The following is an 8,395-nucleotide window of genomic DNA, read 5'->3' as shown; positions in this document are numbered from 1 at the left end:
CAGCGACGCCCTCTCCTCTATATATATGGTACAAAAAGCCAACCACATCTCCACTTTTCATATCTTACATACGGTTAAATGATTACACAAAAATAAATGGGAAATTGATTGCCATGTTGAGATACTCATTTGTGCCATGGAGCATCTTCATCATTTAATCTTCTTCGGCCTTAACCATGGAGCATCTTCATCATTTAACTTGATGCTTGGATCAATGTTCACTCTGAAGGGTGGAATTTCATCAAACTTATTATAATCTTCGACATGTCTGTCTTGTCCTCCACTCCCACGATGTTTCTTTTTCCGGAAAAGAACTATGTGGCGCTTTGGCTCATCGTTTGATGTATTTGTTTCCTTATGTTTCCTTTTTCTTGGTTTGCTAGACATATCCTTCACATAGAAAACCTGGGCCACATCCTTGGCTAGGACGAATGGTTCGTCTCTATACCCAAGATTGTTGAGATCCACTTGTTGTCATTCCATACAACTTGTCTACATGAACCCCGCCTCCTGTTTTGTTGACCCATTTGCACCTAAACAAAGGGACCTTAAAAGAAGGTCCATACTCAAGTTCCCAGATATCCTCTATGTAACCATAATATGTGTCATTTGGGCCTTCATTCATTATTGCATCAAAGCGGACACCACTGTTTTGGTTGGTGCTCTTTTATCTTGGGCGATCGTGTAAAATGTATTCCCATTTATCTCGTACCCTTGGAAAGTCACTACGAGTCGAAGATGGTGTGCGGGCCAGCAAGTACAGCTGATCTTCAATATCTTCGTTATTCAGGAGATGTTTTTGCAACCAACCGCCGAAAGTCGACATGTGTTCACGTCTAATCCAATCGTTCGACCGCCCGGGTTACGGGAGCGTAGAAAGTTCTTGTGGTCACCGATATACGGAGCCACCATGGTGGAACTTTGTAGAAGCTGTGTAGTGTGCTTGAGTCAAAGAAATCCCGTCCCTACATATCATTGATTTCCTTCCTAGCGTGCCTTTTCCACTTAGTCTCCCTTCATGCCGCGATTCAGGAACACCAATCGGCTTAAGGTCGGGAATAAAGTCAACACGAGAATTCAATGACCTCCTCTGTTCCATAGCCCTTGGAGATGCTTCCTTCGGCCTAGCACGGTTATGAACATATTTCTTCAAGACTCCCATGAACCTCTCGAAGGGGAACATATTGTGTAGAAACACAGGACCGAGAATGGAAATCTCATCGACCAGGTGAACGAGGAGATGTGTCATAATATTGAAGAAGGATGGTGGGAACACCAGCTCAAAACTAACGAGACATTGGACCACATCATTATGCAACCTCGGTAGAATTTCTGGGTTTATTACCTTTTGAGAAATTGCATTGAGGAATGCACATAGCTTCACAATGGGCGATCGAACATTTTCCGGTAGAAGCCCCTCAATGCAATCGGAAGCAATCTGTGTCATTATCACGTGGCGGTCATGAGACTTCGGGTTACGGAATGTTTTCTTCTCCATATTTATTATTCCCTTTATATTGGAGGAGAAGCCGAGACGGGACCTTGATCTCGCTAAGACATTCAAAAAATATCTCCTTCTCTGCTTTTGTAAGAGCGTAGGCTGGATAAATGACGTCCTTTAACTCTCTCATGCAGATTTTTGGGGTCTTTCCAACGTTGCTTGGTCCTCCCGTGCTTCGGTGTATCTTTTGTCTTCCCGTACATGCCCAGAAAGCCTAGCAGGTTCACGCAAAGATTCTTCGTCACGTGCATCACATCGATTGAAGAGCGGACTTCTAAGACTTTCCAATATTCTAGCTCCCAAAAAATAGATTTCTTCTTCCACATGGGCGCGTGTCCGCAGCGTCATTCGGAACGGACCGTCCGCCAGGACCCTTTCCAAATATTACATCTAGATCCTTGACCATACCAAATATATCAACACCATCACGATGGGGAGGCTTCCTCCGGTGATCAGCCTCACCGTCGTAATGCTTTCCTTTCTTTCTTACGGGATGGGTAATCCTAAGAAATCGACGATGCCCCGAGTACACGACCTTCGACCTTTTTCCAAATAATCACCTTCGAGCTCATGTAAACGAGTGTGTGCATGCATTGTATCCCTTGTTTGACTGTCACTGAAATGTTACCAAGAGCAGGCCAGTCATTGATGGTTACGAAAAGCATCGCTCTTAGGTCAAATTCCTCCTGCTTGTGCTCGTCCCACACACGTACACCTGCTAGGGACCACAGCTGTAGAAGTTCTTCGACTAATGGCTTCAGGTACACATCAATGTCGTTCCCGGGTTGCTTCGGGCCTTGTATGAGCACTGGCATCATAATGAACTTCCGCTTCATGCACAACCAAGGAGGAAGGTTATATATACAAAGAGTCACGAGGCCAGGTGCTATGGCTGCAGCTCTGCTCTCCAAAAGGATTCATGCCATACTGTACTTAGACCAAACCTTAAGTTCCTTGCATCCTGTGCAAAGTTTGGGAACTCTCTATCGATTTTTCTCCATTGGGATCCATCAGCAGGGTGCCTCAACATCACGTCTTTCTTACGGTCTTCTTTGTGCCATCGCAACAACCTAGCGTGCTCTTTATTCCTGAACAAGCGTTTCAGCCGTGGTATTATAGGAGCATACCACATAACCTTGGCAGGAACCCTCTTCTTGGGGCGCTCGCCCTCAACATCACCGGGGTCATCTCGTCCGATCTTATACCGCAATGCAGTGCACACCGGACATGCATCCAAATTCTCGTACTCACCGCGGTAGAGGATGCGAGTCATTAATGCATGCATGTATCTTTTGCACATCTAATCCTAGAGGGCAGACAATCTTCTTCGCTTCGTACGTACTTGGCGGGCAATTCGTTACCCCTTGGAAGCTTCCTCTTAATTATTGTCAGCAACTTTCCAAATCCTGAGTCAGTGACACCGTTCTATGCCTTCCATTGCAACAATTCCGAGTGTGCTGCCTAGCTTTTTATGGCCATCTTCGCAAGTTGGGTATAACAATTTGTTGTGATCTTCTATCATCTTGTCGAAGGCCAACCTTTCCTTTTCAGTTTCACATTCTCTCCTTGCATCGGCAATGGCCCGGCCAAGATCATCATCGGCGGGCTCATCTGGTGCCTCTTGATCTTCTACTTCATTGTCTTCATTGCCTTCTGCAGATATCATCGTATTCAGGGAAATTGGGATAACCGTCATCATCCTCTTCCTCTTCTTCATTGTCTTCCATCATAACCCCTCTTTCTCCGTGCTTGGTCCAACAATAGTAGCTTGGGCATGAAACCGGATCGCGAGAAGGTGGCTGTGAATGAGACTCGAGCGAGCGTAATTTACGGTATTCTTGCAGTCCACACATGGACAATACATGAAGCCACCATGTTTGTTTGCCTCCGCCACGGCCATAAAATTATCCAGGCCCGCGATGAACTCGTCAAACCGTCGGTCAATGTACATCCATTGCCGATTCATCCGCATGATATAATTAAGCTGATCAAAACCATTACGGAACATCACGATGTATATATACACATGCATTTTATCAATTGCGGATGAAAAGGATAAAGTTGTTAACCTCGATGAAGAAGAAAAAAGCAAGTTAAGTGTGGCTTGATTTGTGTAAACTCAAGTGGCAAACCCTCTTAAGCATTTCATCAAACACCTCTTATGCATGTGAAGAAGAGAGGAGAGCAATACACCCTCTTGTGAAGATAGTGAAAAAATGGCTAAGTGTGGCTCACACTTGGGCAAGGGCAAGGTTATATAGCCGGAGGGGGCCTTTGGACCCGGTTTGTCATACAAACCGGGACTAAAGGGTTCCCCAGGGCTGACACGGCCTGCCGCGCCCTACGGGTGGACCCTTTGGTCCCGGTTTGTGTGACAAACCGGGTCCAAAAGCCGCTTACGAGACGAGGCGCCAGCGGGTGGGGTCGTCCTGGGCAGAAACGAACCGGGTCCAATGGGGGCATTGGACCCGGTTTGGTTCAGCAGTGGGTCATTTGCTTGGGTCCAAAGGCCTCTTCTCCACTAGTGAGGGCCCAAGGGCGAACTCTTTAAATGGGCCTAATTTAGGTTGCGTGCATGCTAGATGAGCCTAATTTTTTTCTTCTATCTTTTCCTATTATACACTGTGCTAGGAAAAATGGGCCCTGTTTTGGTTGGGCACCAGACCGTCGCACTTCTTGCCCTGGACCAGAGCCGGCCCTGCTTGGAAGGATAGCGTGCCTCTTCAGCGGTGCAGTTCGGCTTCAAATATCGATTTGCCTATAATACATACACTGTAGTTGTAGAACTATACGAGTTTACAACTATGGGGTATAGACTTTACGTTAGAAATGGAAGGCATCAGAAGTACCGATGACATGTAGATAGATGAACTCTTGTAACTAAAAATCTATTCAGGCTATTCGTCATCATCTTCAAGTCTTCTAGAAAATCCGCAAGAGCCTGGCATTTGACGGAGTGCATATACCGCCGCACGAGTTTTGGCACATGGTCGTACAACACTCTGCGCTCTAGGACACGCGCCTACCGTACTGAGTTCGGAGCGGTTTGTCCTGTGACTAGTGTTCGCTTGGACTCAGTACTACCTAGCAATGGCATCAGAATCCAGATAGTATCGTTTTGTTGTTAGCAGTATCATATCGTGGGATCGTATCACTAGTAGAAACAAGGGTTTAGGGTTTTTTTTTTTTTTTTTTTTGCTCCAAAGAGGTTTTGCACCGGATTTAGCACGAACTGGTGCTGAAGGGGTCATTAGCACCGGTTCGTGCGGTCTAGACGTCCAGGGGGCATTAGCACCGGTTCGTGGTAGACCTTTAGCACCGGTTCGTAACCTCGAACCGGTGCTAAAGGGTTGGTGTTAGCCGCGAACCCTTTAGCACCGGTTCGTGAGGTACCCTTTAGCACCGTTTCTGCTCCCCACGCACCTCCACCCCCCTCCTCCCGTGGATCGCCTTTTTTAACACTGTGAAATAGAAAAGAAAATAATAGAAAATAATACAAATTATAAAGTTAATGTTTATTTATTTATTCAAGATTATTATTATATCGTTACTTTTGTTTATTGAAAGAATTATTTGAAATTCGAATAATAAAGAAATATGACATCGATTGATATGTTAATAGGATTGATATGATACTACTATCACATGCATGCGCGCGAAACACTTGGATGCGGGATGGAAAGGAACTTGGAAGTTAAGCGTGCTAGTGCTAGAGTAGTGGGAGGATGGGTGACCGAGCGAAAAGTCTGAGCACGAGTAAGTAATTAGATCAGAGATAAGGGTAGTTAGAGACTAAACTTGTGAAATAATTAAAATATTAGAAATTCTAAAAAAAAGAAAAAAAAGAGGGAGTGAAAAATAATTCGAAAAAAATTACGGTAGCGGGGTTCTACCGCGGCAGCGTTTTGGGACATTTTCCTGCCGCGGTAGACCCTCCTCTCGAGCGTCCGACAGCCGGCACGTGGTGCCCCTTTTAGCACCGGTTCTAGCACTTGGATGCGGGATGGAAAGGAACTTGGAAGTTAAGCGTGCTAGTGCTAGAGTAGTGGGAGGATGGGTGACCGAGCGGGAAGTCTGAGCACGAGTAAGTAATTAGACCAGAGATAAGGGTGGTTAGAGACTAAACTTGTGAAATAACTAAAATATTAGAAATTCTGAAAAAAAAAGAAAAAAAAGAAAAAAAGAGGCAGTGAAAAATAATTCGAAAAAAATTACGGTTGCGGGGTTCTACCGCGGCAGCGTTTTGGGACATTTTCCTGCCGCGGTAGACCCTCCTCTCGCTCGGGCGCCCGACAGCCGGCACGTGGTGCCCCTTTTAGCACCGCTTCGCAACTGAACCGTTGCAAAAGGAGGAGGGGGGCCTTTTGCACCGGTTGGGCATCCGGTGCATGTAATATCCCAGGTTTAGAGGCAATAAAATGAGAGAACGCCAAAGTGTGCATTGCATTCATGCATAGAAAATCCGGAGAATTTTCGCGCTTTCAAATAAAACTTACCACGATGGCCGAAGTTTCACTTCACTTGCTGGAATTGAAGTAGATCATCAAGTCAAGCGCTATAAACTTCACTGTGATCTTTGCTAAAACCTTGTTTGGGTAGGGATGATTGTGATCTATGGAATAGATCAAATGGAATTAGATTTACAACAACACATTCTTTAAGAATCAAACCCCAACTTAATAACACTTAAAAGTTAGCAACTACCTTAGTGTGTAATTTAATTCACTTATAAATAAGTTAAACCACAGGGTCTAAAGTGCATAAAAGCCACACATTCTTATTTAAATCATAACTTATTAAATACATGGAATATCATAAAACTAAATCCATTTACATTACGATTTATAGTTCAAGTTATTTGAATAAAACTAATTATGAGTATTTTGAAACTCATATGATCATGCCTTGGTGAAATCAAACCCAACTATCCAAAATTGAGAAATAACCTTCAACCTTAACCTTTTACCAATATTATAAGGTAAATCCAATCAAAGATGGTATGATGACTCATCCACAATAATAAAACCATCCACATGATATTTAGTAGCAAATGCCACTTGGCTATCCAAAAATAAATCATATGAGAGGATAATCTCTATGCCACATGGGATGAAAATATCTACATGACTTGCTTTCCAAGCTATGCCACCTCATGCTCAAAGGATTGCTATGGATAAGGGCATGACAACCAAGCACCTTACTCATCTAACCAACATAAGAGTCACCACCTATGTGTCATGATACTAGAGCTTGCCCAAGCCTATAAATAGAGCCACACCCTTCATCCATTTGCTCATCAAGTACCATGATACGTGGGAACAAACACATAGAGCCACTCCATGTGAAATAGCTAGGATCAAGATGAAGAAGCTAGGAGGTGGAGGCATACCACAAGATGCAGGTTTATTCAGATTTTCTGAAGAACAAGCTACAGAAGATACCAAGGTAGTATTCCTAGGCAAACCATATATTTAGAGGATCATATCATCATCTCTTGAGTAGGACCTTAGGATATTCCAAGACATTGAGAAGTGAGAGAAGTTATAATACTAACCATAGCCATGTTCATACAAAAATATTAGAGAAGTACTAATCCTAGTTGTTCAAGTCAATATTTGATCTTGGAGGTGAGAACCCTATTCCAATAGCAATACCTTAGGAAACTAATTCCATAATCATCACAACTTGGTATTAATTATAAACCCTAAAAATCTAGGATGAGTGTGATGAGAGGAATATTAAAGAGGGATTAGTGAGGAATGAGTGAATCTTGTCTAATGCATGATCATACCTTGTAGACATAGATGATAAGTTAAACCATATGATTACTAGATCTCATCTATCACATAAAATAATAAGTATATCACTAGTAGTTAACCCCAGACCAATCCTCATGCCTTGTATGGAGGAGTAACCCTAGCTAGCCAATAAAACATAATCAAAGCTTATGCTGATACCCAACTCTAGCTTGTGTATCCCATGGGTAATCCCAAATAAAAACTCTAGACCACATTTGAATCCAAGTACCACTTGGGATCATGAAAAGAACCCTGCCATGCCTCATGCCTATTTATACTTCAACTAGTGAGCATTACCAAAACCCTAAACCTTTTCACATGGGATCCATCCCACATAAAATACCATGTCCTAACTTGTGTATCATGGATCACAAGTATAAAACCAAGCCATATATACCTAAAGATTAAATTCCATTTGGTGAGTAGAGTGAAACCAATAACCAATTCCACTTTGATATCCAACCACTTTGCTTAAACCCTTAGAAACAATTCTCCGCATAAAATCATGAGCCAATCCCATTCTCATTACCATCTATTTTAAACTTTAGCCATAATGAAAATATGTGTGAACAATCCAAATGATAAGTACTATCAAAACCTAATCATGTGTTCATTATGCACTTGTTATATAATTCAAACTATTTAGACAGATTTGATTCCTAAATTAAATAGGAGTTGAGATGAACCATAAAATTTTATCAATTTGAATTTTAACTTGTGCCTCATAACAACCCAAAAATTTAATCAATTACTAAATGTTGTTTAAAAACAAAACAATGCAGTAAGCATCATTATCAAATTATACTAATGTTCAAATATTTTAGAACCTGTTAAACAAAATAGAATTCAAATTTGAAATCAAATAGAAATATCAAAACAGAAAATAAAACCAAAAAAGAGAAAAGAGAATAAGAGAGAGAGAGGGGCTTACCAGGCTTACCTCTTCGGTCGAGCCCAGCACCGCAGCAACCCGAAGCCAACCAGCCTTAGCCCAGCACCAGCCCAAACTTGGCCCAGCCCAAACTTGGCCCAGCCCACGAACGAACTCAGCCCAGACATCGTATCGTTTCGTTGAAAAAGAAAGCGAGCTTCGTTC

The sequence above is a fragment of the Lolium rigidum genome, chromosome 5, assembly GCF_022539505.1.
Source record: "Lolium rigidum isolate FL_2022 chromosome 5, APGP_CSIRO_Lrig_0.1, whole genome shotgun sequence".
Lineage (NCBI taxonomy): Eukaryota > Viridiplantae > Streptophyta > Magnoliopsida > Poales > Poaceae > Lolium > Lolium rigidum.
The sequence above is the reverse complement of the archived record's forward strand: the minus strand, read 5'-3'. Positions refer to the sequence as shown.